The 13,611-nt window shown below is 38.4% G+C and overlaps 2 protein-coding genes across 2 annotated transcripts in view; both read left to right on the forward strand.

Annotated features, from left to right (window-relative positions):
• LOC121395196 (zinc finger protein OZF-like) overlaps window positions 1-13,611 on the forward strand; it is a 461,594-nt gene that overhangs the window by 74,276 nt on the left and 373,707 nt on the right.
• LOC121395241 overlaps window positions 1-13,611 on the forward strand; it is an 88,898-nt gene that overhangs the window by 35,807 nt on the left and 39,480 nt on the right. The window lies entirely within an intron of this gene.

A 13,611-nucleotide genomic window follows, 5' to 3' on the forward strand; every position in this document is an offset into this window, starting at 1 on the left:
GATTAATGTGAATTATTTAATTACAATGGAGTCTATAGGCGACAGCCTTTCCGTAATTCAGAGCTTTCTGGATAACAGGTTTCACACTTGTACCAACAAAAACATTCATAGTCCAAGTCCAAAAGTGAAAACACTTTTTACTATAATTTCTTGTAAATTTTAAATTCAAATCATTGTCATTAATATTTTCACAAAATGTGAATAATTAATAAACTTTACCCTCCCACACAAATATCATCTATTGAAATATTTAGCAAATATTCTTTATGGCAAATAATATGGTAAATAATTTACAATTGTAACTTCTTTGTTGTTTATATATATATATATATATATATATATATATATATATATATATATATATATAATACACAAAAGCCATGAATATCTTGTAAATTATATCCTTATAAACTGTGACTAGTGATGTCATCAGTTATAAACGGTGAGTTCTGATGTCATTTCTGTCACAAGAAATTTGTGTATTATAATCAATAAATGGTCATGAAACTCCTCAGTAACTTATATATAATATCCTTATATTTTACAAGAGGGGGTACTTTATTCACTATAAATGGAGGGCTGAGCAGACTTGGTTGTGTGTCTGGTCTCCCATAATGGAAACGGATCATCACCCCCCGCCCATCACATCGTTATAGTGTTTTGTATCTTCTTATAAAAAGTAGGGATTCGGCCAGGATTCTGCCTTTTTCAGCAGGATTCGGATTCGGCCGAATCCTTCTGCCTGGCCGAACCGAATCCGAACCCTAATTTGCATATGCAAATTAGGGGCGGGAGGGAAATCGCGTGACTTTTTGTCAGAAAACGAGGAAGTAAAAAATGTTTTCCCCTTCCCACCCCTATTTTAGATATGCAAATTAGGATTTGGATTCGGTATTTGGACGAATCTTTCTCGAAGGATTTCGGGGGTTCGGCTGAATCCAAAATTGTGGATTCAGGTGCATCCCAATTATTTACTAAACTCTGAATGCAAAAATCATGAAAAATTTGTGCATTTTTATTATATATATATATATATATATATAAAATCAGACTTTTAAAAAAAAAATCACACATTTTTCGGAATTTATTAAACCCAGAGGATAGAAAAAGTCAGAATCTGAAAATCAGACCTGTTAAAGGAGAAGGAAAGCTACAGAGGCATTTTATTGCCAATAGATTAGCTGCAATAGTGCAAGCTAGAATGCTATATTTATTCTGTAGAATATTTTACCATACCTGAGTAAACCGCTCTAGAAACTCTGTTTGTTTAGAATAGGAGCTGCAGTATTAATGTGGTGTGACATCACTTCCTGCCTGAGTCTCTCCCTGCTCTGGGCTCAGATTACAGTAGAGAAGGGAGGGGGAGGGGGAAGAGGAGCAAACTGAGCATGCTCACGCCCAGGGCAATGAGGTTTAAAGGAGAAGGAAAGGTTAAAACTAAGTTAGCCTTATCAGAAAGGTCCATCTAAATATACCAGTAAACCCCCAAAGTAATGCTGCTTTGTCAAAAGAAACAGCACATTTCTTTCCTTCTGTTGTGTACTCATGGGCTTCTGTATCAGACTTCCTGTTTTCAGCTTAAACCTCATTGCCCCCCCTCCCTTCTCTACTGTAATCTGAGCCCAGAGCAGGGAGAGACTCAGGCAGGAAGTGATGTCACACCAAGCTAATATGGCAGCTCCTATCCTAAACAAACAGAGAGTTTCTAGAGCTTTTTACTCAGGTATGGTAAAACATTCTATAGAATAAATATAGCATTCTAGCTTGCACTATTGCAGCTAATCTATTGGCAATAAAATGCCTCCGTAGTTTTCCTTCTCCTTTAAGGAACACAGTGACGCTCCAAACTGATCCCACAAACTGGTATGAGCTGAGCTGCTTCTATGTAAAGATCCCAGTGAGTGAGTGCTAGCAGTGCGGCACAGGGGTGACAGGTGCGCAGGAGAAGGGGGGAACAGTCACAGGGAGTGATGGCAAATCTGATTCATTTGGCTTTGCCGAAAATTTGTGAAATGTTGAAAAATGAACTGAATGCGTTGAACTCAACGGGTGACAAATTATTATTTACGTGCAACAAATTACGACAAATATTTTCAGCCATTGGAGTCTGTTTTCTCTGTGAAAAATGTTGGTCATCTCTAGTCAGAGGCAAGTGGAGCGGCAGAACGAGGCAATAGGAGGAGCCAAACGCTACTGATCCCTCATTGGTCGCCATAGGGAAAGGACATGGACCCTCTGAAGCAGCTGGAGGCAACGTCATGGAGTTTCTATAGTGGGGTACAGGGGGGAGCCATAGACTTACAATCAATCAATACACAACAGTCTGAGAGATCACTGCTCACACTGAATCGTAATCACCCCAAAATCAAGTTGCTCCGGCAGAGATCAGCTCCAGCTGAGAATTCAACAAACCTGTACTGTGTTCTGATAGGCCGATTATAATGGACCAGTCCTGCCTAAACATTTAACTCCCTCAGTGCCAGTTCACTCTACCCCACAACCCTAACACCGACACGTAGGGGCACATTTACTATTGGTCAAATATCGAGGGTTAATTAACCCTCGATATTCAACCCTCGAAGTTAAATCCTTCTACTTCGAATATGGAAGTCCAAGGATTTAGCGCAATTCGTAGGATCGAAGGAATAATCGTTTGATTCGAATTATTTTAATCCATCGATCGAACGATTTTCCTTTAATCAGAAATTGGCTAGAAAGCCTATGGGGACCTTCCCTATAGGGGAAGCTTTTAGGTGGCGAAGTAGGAGGTCGAAGTTTTTTTTAAAGAGACAGTACTTCGACTATACAATGGTCGAATAGTCGGACGATTTTTAGTTCGAATCGTTAGATTCGAAGTCATAGTTGAAGGTTGAAGTAGCCAATTCGATGGTCGAAGTAGCCAAAAAAATACTTTGAAATTCGAAGTATTTTTATTCTATTCCTTCACTCGAGCTAAATAAATGGGCCCCACAATACATTGATATCATGATGAAATACAAGAGGCTCAAACGCAGGAATTACTTCTCATGTTTTCACTGGTAAGTACATTAAAGTCCAACTGAAATGTTTCTGGGAATTGGACATCCGATAACATATTGAGAGTTAATATAAGGGGCTGCAGGTGAGACCCCTGGATGGGGGTGAGTATTATTGGACCTCCCTTTATGTCAGTACTGACAGTCACATTGTGTTATTTATTACAGTTCAATACAAATAATTGTCAGTGGGACCTTGTGTCTCTGTCTGTAATTCATTATATTCATTATTCATCATTATAATTATATCCCTACGAGTGAGATAAATATGAGGAATGTAACTGGAGTTAATGGTTGTTGTGCTGGTTAATTATATAGTGAATAAAGTAGCCCCTCTTGTAAAATATAAGGATATTATAAGTTACCGAGGAGTTTCATGACCATATAAAAGTACGAGGCCGAAGGCCGAGTTATACAGGTCATGGAACTCCGAGGTAACTTCTAATATCCTCATATTTTACAACTGGGGGTACTTTATTTATTATAATACACAAGTTTCAGTGAGTCATGTGACAGAAATGACATCAGAACTCACCGTTTATAACTGATGACATCAGAACTTACCGTTTATAAGGATATAATTTACAGGATATTCATGGCTTTTGTGTATTATAACTGAACATACTCCAGGCTTCATTGTAACTTAAAAGTGAGAAATTGAAACCATTGTGGAACTGCCCCTTGTGGACATTGTGGAAGCGACTGATGGAGCTACAGGAATTGACTGATGTTATTTCACTTGATTCCACAGGAAGGCGCCAGTGAGCTGCTGCTTCTAATGATTAGTTAGAATTACAACTGATATTGGAGAGACAGAGCAGAGATAATATAAGAGTTGGGGGAGTCCAAGAATGTTGTACAAATGTGGCTGCTGTAATTAATACTGTAATTAATGCTGTAATTAATGCTGTAATTAATACTGTAATTAATACTGTAATTAATACTGTAATTAATGCTGTAATTAATGAGTGACTTGCCAACCTTGTACCTCCCCTCACAATTACTCCTCATGGGGTGAGTAACAGACATACAGTTAATTGTAACTAAACAATAAATCAATAAACACAAGACAAGACTCTTTTCTGTAAATCTGTAAATTACATTTTAGCAATAACATTCGTAGCCAGGCCTGGATTTGTGGGGAGGTCACAAAGGCTCGGGGCCTGGGGCAACTTGATTTCAGAGGTGGCATCAGACCCAAATGCCCCATGTGCCAATATCTGCCAATGGCCAGACGACTGGACTCATTCATTGTCCTACAGTTACTCACAGCTACTCACAGTTACTCACACTTACTCACACTTACTCACAGTTACTCACAGTTACTCACAGTTACTCACAGTTACTCACACTTACTCACAGTTACTCACAATTACTCACAGTTACTCACAGTTACTCACAGTTACTCACAATTACTCACAGTTACTCACCGTTACTCACAGTTACTCACACTTACTCACAATTACTCACAGTTACTCACAATTACTCACAGTTACTCACAGTTACTCACAGTTACTCACACTTACTCACACTTACTCACAGTTACTCACAGTTACTCACAGTTACTCACAGTTACTCACACTTACTCACAGTTACTCACAATTACTCACAGTTACTCACAGTTACTCACAGTTACTCACAATTACTCACAGTTACTCACCGTTACTCACAGTTACTCACACTTACTCACAATTACTCACAGTTACTCACAATTACTCACAGTTACTCACAGTTACTCACAGTTACTCACACTTACTCACAATTACTCACAGTTACTCACAGTTACTCACAATTACTCACAGTGATTATTGCTGATAGGGACCAGGAGTATGTGACATGTGACAGACAGTGTCCGGCCCAGGGGCACCAGAAATAGAAATCCAGCCCTGTCTGTAGCCAATCACTGAACAGTTCATACTGTGACACCAATTAAACTGTGTTAGCCCAGCACCCCCATTTGTATGCCCTTTAACCCCTGCCACACCAGCCCAGTATTTAACTCCAGCAGCTGTGACAAATATTATTCTTTTTACTAGTAATTTATTCAATTCATTTATTTATTTTAATTAATACAATTGACATCTCTGGCTCCCACATCCGGAGTCTCTTCTGCACCCCAATGCCCACATGTTCCCCTTTTTATAGGCAGCCCTCCTGTTGCCAATGCGCTGTTGCTGGATAAAAACCTCTGTCTGCCAATCACCATGGAAACCCTATTATTATTATTATTATTATTATTAATAAACCCTAACTATTAGAAGCTTCCAAGTGTGGTATCACAGAACCCCCTGTGGTCTAAGCCCTGACAGCTGGAGAAGAGACTAGCAGGCAACTGAGCCTCATGGGACACTAAATAGCCCAACGTGTTCTGCCCCATGAACCTGAGAGATAATTATGGTCCCATTCTGCATTGGTCCCTGGGAAACCACATCAACCATATTATTATATTATAAAACACAAAAGCCATGAATATCCTGTAATTTATATCCTTATAAACGGTGAGTTCTGATGTCATCAGTTATAAACGGTGAGTTCTGATGTCATTTCTGTCACATGACTCATTGAAACTTGTGTATTATAATAAATAAAGTACCCCCAGTTGTAAAATATGAGGATATTAGAAGTTACCTCGGAGTTCCATGACCTGTATAACTCGGCCTTCGGCCTCGTACTTTTATATGGTCATGAAACTCCTCGGTAACTTATAATATCCTTATAGTTTACAAGAGGGGGTACTTTATTCACTATATATTGCAATGTGACTATTATACCCTCTGATTGGTTCATTTGAGTACAACTGTGATTGGTGGATAATAGTTTAAATATCCTGTATGTGGAACTCCCCAGTAACCTATCATTTGGGGGCAGATTTATCAAAGGTCGAGGTGAATTTTCGAATTTCAAGCTATTTTTTGTGTACTACGACTAGAGAATAGTCCAAATTTGATTCGAATTTGAAAAAATTTTGAAAATTTTAAATTTTCATGTACTGTCTCTTTAAAAATTCAACTTCGATAATTCGCCATCTAAAACCTGCTGAATTGCTGTTTTAGCCTATGGGGGACCTCCTAGAACCTATTTGGAGTCAATTGGAGGATTTTGAAAAATTTAAGGTTTTTTTGGAGAAACTTCGAATCAAATTTGATCGAATGCGCTATTAATTAGATTCGTATGTTTTCAATTCGGCCAAATAAGGACCTGTTCGATCAAAAACTGACCTATTCGACCAAAAAAAAAAAACTTTGACTTAATTTCGGTCGGTCTTTATGACTTCGAATATTGAAGTTTTTTCAATTCGAAATTCAACCCATGATAAATATGCCCATAAATATCATGTATGTGTAACTCCCCAGTAGCCTATGATATGGGGGCAGATTTATCAAAGGTCAAGGTAAATTTTTAAATGAATTTTGAGTTATTTTTTGTGAAATTCGATTAAATTTGAAAAAAAATTTGAAAATTAGAATATCGAAATTTATCATGTACTGTCTCTTTACAAATTAAACGTCGACCTGCTGAATTGCTGTTTTAGCCTATGTTTAGAGCCAATTGGTGGACTTTGAAAAATCAAATTTTTTTGGGGGGAAAAACTTTGAATCGAATTTGATTAAATGCACTATTCCTTCAAATCGTAGGATTTGAATTCGGCCGAATACGGTCCTATTCGATCAAAAATGGACCGATTCGTCAAAAAAAAAACTTTGACTTAATTTCGTTTGGTCTTTTTGAATTTCAAGGTTTTTCCAATTTTCCGATTCAAATGAATTTTAACTGCAACTGCTGGAGGATCTGCTCTATGAGTGGCTGCAAATCTACAAATAATACAGTGAAATATCCACTCCCTTAAGTCTCTTTAATAAAAACATTCTTTTATGACAGTAAAGAGCAGGAGTGGAACTAGGGGTCGGCAGAAGAAGGGAACAATGATATGGGGGTGCTGGGCAGGTCCCTGTTATTTGTCTTCTGTTTAATCCCTAGTTCTGCCTCTGTTCCCGCCTCTGTCCCTCTCCCCTCCCCCCTCTCACCCACAGTGACTATTTATTGCACTTTACATAAAGATAATTAACTAAGCACTTTGTACTACCTAATTAACTGAAGTCAAAAAACGAATCAATTGATTATTGGGAACCAGGGAAAGCTGGGAATTCATTTCTTTTTAATGTGTGAATTCTAATTGATTGCACTGCACTTTATATTAAAATTAAGTTATTAAGTTACTAAGCACTTCTATTACCTAATTACAAATCAATTGATTATAGCGAATCACGGACGAACTCGGGGAACTCGTTTTTTTTTTTATTCAACTGAATGTATGAATTGTAATTAACGCGCTGCACTTTAATGAGTGGATAAGTCCAGTGGAGAAGTAGGGAATGAAGTGGTTAATAGTGAATTAATGATTTAGTCTACGCAGTGAATCTTGTTAATTAATTGAGAGAAATGTGTTGAATAAGTAACCGGGGTTTAATCAAAACTTGACATTTTTGGGGTTCATTAAGTAAAGTGTTTGTTACACTAACGTGTGTCAGACCCCAATTATATGATGATGATGATGATGATAATTATATTCAAGGACCAGGGTGTTACACCAATCGCTACTTATTAATCATCTCATCATACAATAAATTAGCAGCAATAGCCCTTTCAATATTAACAGTTCCTGCCCAATCATGGAGGGTTTTTTCTTATTTTTAACTTTGAGAAAACTCATTCAGAGGACATGTGAGTGCACACTCACGTGAGTAGAGTTTTATAGACAGGTTTGTCGTTTTCACTACGAAACTTGGTGGAAAATGTTGCCCGTGGCTAATAGAGACGACTGTAGCAATAGATATTACGCCTGTCCAAGAAGTCACCCAAGCCCTTCATAAAAGCAAATTCTTAGCCTCTTTCTATTGGTCTTCATTTATTTTGTATAGTTTTTAAATCATTTCATCTCCCATAAAGGGAAATTTACTTACCTCTGAAAATCCGTCAGCATTGCCTTCGCCGCTCTTCGCCAGGCGTGGATTCGTCAGGGCTGTGCAAATTCACGAAGATCCAAAGTTGCGAAAAGGTTACGCTTGTGAAGTTGCGTAAGTAATAGTACGATCAGCCATTCGAAGTAGCGCTAGTGAAGGTTAATTTGCCAAATTTAAAAATGAATGGACGTGTATGCTGCAGCAAATACAGGACACTAGGGGGGAAGGTGGGCACCCTAAAAAAAAAATTTTACTTTTTTAGCCTATCACCTTATGAAAAGTAAAAAACGCCAGCGTTTTTTGGGGACTTAGAAAATTTTTCAAAAGTTTTTTTTTAAAACTCCTATCTACTCTATTGAACTTCGCCTGCTCTGACCTGGCGAAGTAAACTCTGGCGAAGGACGTAACTTTCAGAAAAAAAAAAACGTAGTAAATTTGTGTAGTTTTACCCCCTTCCCACAGTGCAACTTCGCCAACGTTAGGGTGCAAAGTTGCGCTACTCAATCTACATCGCTGGCAAAGTTTCGCCAGGGTGACTGTGGCAAAATAACGTCACGCTGGCAAATATTCGCCAGCATTAGCCACTTCGCAATTTAGTAAATTTGCCCCATAAACTTCATTTGATTCAAATAATTAATTGATTTCCTTTTTCTGTGTAATAACAAAACAGTTATAATTAATCCTTATTGGAAGCAAATGTTGACATGATTTTCTAGTAGACTTAAGGTATGAAGACCCAAACTATGGAAAGATCTGTTATCCAGAAAACCCCAGGTCCCAAGCATTCTGGATAACAGGTCCCATACCTGTACTTGATCCCAACTAAGATAAAATGAATCCTTATTAGATGCAAAACAATCCATTTGGGTTTAATTAACAGCTAAATGTGTTTTTTTGTAGACTTAAGGTATGGAAATCCAATTTCTGAAAACTCCAGATCTGATTCTTAACTAATATCCTTAGTTAAGAATCAGAATTTATCCCCAAGCATTCTGGGTAACAGGTCCCATACCTCTAATAATGGTTTGTCTACCGAAGTATCTGTTGCTGTTTTGGGTTTAAATGTTATATTCCTAATATTGCCCTTATGTTCTTTGATCCTTCCTTTTACCTTACGTTTTCTCTGGCCCACGTAGACCGTGACGCAAGGACATTTAATTACATAAACGTCACTTGTGGTCTGACAGGTAAATAAACCCTTTACTCCAATGGCAGAACCATGTGATGGACAATTAACAGAGACTCCTTTTATAACAGAGGAGCAGGACACACAGTAAAGCCAAGTAAAGGTACCGTCTCTCTTGCTAATAATTAGTGACGGGCAAATTTGCACCGTTTCTCTTCGACGCAAAATTTGCAAATTTCCCACGAAATTCGCAAAATGTCAAAGAATTCGCGAAACAGCGCCGCCGTCTCATTTTTGATGCTGACATCCGTTTTTTGACGCTGGCTTCCATTTTTTGGATGCCAATCGTCCACTTTTGACACCGGCGTCCATTTTTTGGACGCCGGCGACATTTTTTTTTTTGACGATGGTGAATTTTCACAGCCGTTTTGTGAATTCATCCACCAGCGGCAAATCACACAAATTTGCTGAGAATTCGCGCCTGCTGAATAAATTCGCCCACCACTACTAATAATGCTTGTCCTCCCTTACTGTTCTTTAAATCTATGAGGCAAAGTATATCTTTAAATGCTTTCCCCTGAGTGTAACTAAACAATGGGATCTCTCTAACCAATTTACCTAATATTTTATCCTGGAACACTATGGGCCAATATTTCTTAACAATTGTTTCTATTTTCCTGCTTTGGGAACTGTTTTTAGACACAAATGGAATCCTATTTTTATTAATAGGTAACCCTTTCTTTTCAAAGAGACTTTGTCTGTCTATATGTTCAACTTGTTTGGATATTTGGCCTCTATGTTTGCTCTTGTATCCCTTGTCCACAAACCTTTGTGTTAAATTCAATGCTGTTTATTGATACGCAAGTTCAGTGGAAGAGATACACTTTGCCCTTGGGGATTGCTCTTAAAATCCGTGGGTAATGGAAACCATCAGGTTACAAAATATTGTTCCAGTGAACTTCTGATATAATTCTGTGCTAATACTTTCATTTGTGATTGTAATTTTAACATCTAGAAAACTGCAACTCCTTTCTGATGTTTCTACTGTGAATTTAATGGTTGGGTGACTATTATTGGTTTCTTCCACCATGTGGTCAATTTATAAATCTATATATATTATATCTAGGCTTGATAAAGGGTCCAGGAGGGCCCAACATGTTGCCCTTGTTTTGTATGTATAAGGACTAAATAAATCATTTAAATGTTTGCATCAAGCACAGTTTGCTACTGGATTTCTTCTTGTGAATGTACCAGTTGTCCCAGAGCAGGTGAAGGTCTTCCAGTATTAACACCTGAAACCTACACAGGTAATATTAACAAGGGTTGTATGTGCCAAATGACAATTCTACATTTGAGAGGAAGTTCTAGAGGTCTGTGATCAGTGAAAAAAAACACAAATATGGTCACTAACATTCTCAATGTTCTTCGCAAATGTCTTCTGCATATTACATTCCCCACATTTATTTCTTGTATCCCCCCCAGTGCCTCTGAAGTTCCTTCTTCTTTTCTGTCTTGGTTTTCAGAAGAAAAATGTTTTTGATGTTGGGGAAATATAGTTTGGAGCATCCCGAGTCTGCTGAACTTAGGGGTAATGTGAGGAGTTGTCCTGCCCCCTACTGGGCTTAAACCAGTTGTATTGCAGCTTTTTGCCTTACATCTTCCCTACATTGCCAGACACATGGGCTTTCCCTCAGTATTTCTATTTCAGTCACTATCCCTCGTTCTATCAATTACTCCCAGCTGCTCTGCATTAATGGACGGGTGTAGCAATTTCCTAGAGACCCCCCAGTAGAGATTAAACTCCACTCTTGCATCATAACTTGTCAGTTCCCAGCCCTGCTTTTAAGCCTTTCAATTTAGCTGGGACAGCCGAAACATTTATCAGGTACAAGGAGGCCAATAAATCACACAAAAAAGTTAGAGAAGCTAAACTCCATATGGAAAAGGGTATTGCTGCAAGCAGTAAAAAGAATACAAAATTATTTTTTAAATATGTAAATAGTAAAAAAATCAAGCAGGAAGGATTGGGACCTTTAATATCAGAGGGGGGTCAGCTGGTTGATGAGAACAGAGAAAAAGCAGAAATTCTGAACCAGTTAATGAAAGTTTCCTTATTAATAGTCCCAATTCTAGTAATACAAAATGATGCATGGATCACACATGAGGAAATTCAAAAGAGACTAGAACATGTTAAGATAAACAAAAGTCCAGGGCCAGATGGTATTCATCTCAGGGTACTTAGCGAGCTAAACTCTGTGATTTGCAAACCTCTTTATTTAATTTTTCAGGTTTCATTCAGTCTGGCATAGTGCCCAGAAACTGGCGAATTGCTAATATGGTGCCGCTATTCAAAAAGAGATCCTGTTCTCAGCCTCAAAACTATAGGCCGGTAAGTCTGACATCAGCAGTAGGAAAGCTTTTAGAAGGGTTAATAAAGGATAAGATACTGGACTTCATAGCAAATCATAATACTATGAGTTTGTGCCAGCATGGTTTTATGCATAATAGATCTTGCCAGGCTAACTTAATTTCTTTTTATGAGAAGGTAAGTAGAGACCTCAATTCTGAGATGGCAGTGGATGTGATTTACTTAGACTTTGCAAAAGATTACTGGTTAAATGAAGGAATGATGGCCTGGAACATAGTATTTGTACCTGGATAGAGAACTGGCTAAAAGCTACATTACAAAGAGTGGGGGTAAATGGAACATTAATTATGTCTCTTTATATGTCCCTGGTGAGGCCTCATCTGGAGTATGGGGTCAGTTTTGGACTCCAGTCCTTAAGAGGGATATAAATGAGCTGGAGAGAGTGCAGAGACTAAGTGCAACTAAACTGGTTAGAGGGAGAAAAGAGAATCACCGTACCAGAGCCCCCCTTCAGACTAGAGGAACAGAATTTTAATTGGAGAGAGGGGTCAGTGTGAGTGTGTATGTGAGTGTATGGAGGGGTCAGTGTGAGTGTAAGTATGGACACTGGGTTTAATTTGGAGGACTTTGGTCTGTGTAACTATGAAGGTGAACAGCCACAGGGTTGATAATTTTAGAATAGGAAAAGGACCAATAAACTTAGAGCCCAATTTGGGAGAAGGAATTTTTAGATGAATATCCTTATTTAAGAATCAGAATTTATCCCCGACAGCAAATCGAGGAGGGGATTTGTTCACTGTAACAATCCTCTGGAATGAAGCTTCTGGAGAAGGTGTTGACCTATTTATTTTTGGAGCCTGGATGATAGGTAATGACAAAATTAAAGTGTGGAAAGAAGAGTGCCCATCAAGCCTGCTGAGGATTCAATCTTTTGAGAACTTGAATTTGCTCCAATTTTTTTTATGATCATGGGATGTTTTGTGCCCTCCAGTAAATGTCTCTACTCTTCCCAAGCTGACTAACTGAAGGTTACCAACATCGCAGTTGAAAGATATTTTTTTTGGAAACATAGGCACATAGATGATGTTTCCCATCAGATAAAATAACTCCAGCTCCAATGCTTGATGCATCCACTTCAATAAAGAAGGGTTGATGAGGATCCGGATGTTGAAGACTAGAGCTGCAGCAAAAGATTCCTTCAAAGACTTAAAGTCTTCTAGGGCTTGACAATGGAAATATGCATGAAGAGAACCCCATTCATGAACTGCCGATAATACACAAAAGCTATGAATTACCTGTAAATTATATCCTTAGACTAGTGATGTCATCAGTTATAAACGGTGAGTAGTGATGTCAATTTTGTCACATGTCTTGCTAAAACTTGTGTATTATAATAAATAAAGTCCCCTTGTTGGAAAATATGAGGATATTAGAAGTAACCTCGGAGTTCCATGATCGTCGGCCTCGTGCTTTTATATGGTCATGGAACTCCTCAGTGACTCATAATATCCTTATATTTTACAATAGGGGATACTTTATTCACTATATAATAGTTGGCAAAGCCAATAAATCTCTGTACAGCATTGATGCTGGAGGGAAGGGACCACTCCTGAATTGCAAACCCCTCTTGGGAAATGATGTAGCAGGTCTGGACTGATAATCTAAATAGGCCCTGGCATTTCAGCAAAACAGAGGCAAAAACAGCCCCCCCCCCAATAAATAGTAACTGTCTATGTCAACTTGCAACAACCCCTCTGACATTTGCCAGAACCCACAGATTTCCAGTTTAAGCCTGACTGAGAAAAGGAACTGGGGGGGATGTTGAAGACAATTTTTTCCTTCTTAGAATAAAGTACTTCCCTCGCCTGGATTATATGTCTGGCCAAGTCCTTGGAAAAGACAAGAATATTTTCCCTGAAGATGTTGCTCATGAATTCTAGAAAAACATCAGGGTAGTTACAGAACTCAGAGAGCATTACCAGATTACTCATAGTGCCCATTGCTGGTATTAAAGGCTCTTTACGTCCTCTCAGATCCAGATCAAGTTGTAATCCCTACGGTGATCTAGTTAGTGAACACCTTAGCCCCTCTGAACTGATCAAATAGTTCTGAGATGAGGGG

The sequence above is a fragment of the Xenopus laevis genome, chromosome 6S (assembly GCF_017654675.1).
Source record: "Xenopus laevis strain J_2021 chromosome 6S, Xenopus_laevis_v10.1, whole genome shotgun sequence".
Taxonomy (NCBI): Eukaryota; Metazoa; Chordata; class Amphibia; order Anura; family Pipidae; genus Xenopus; species Xenopus laevis.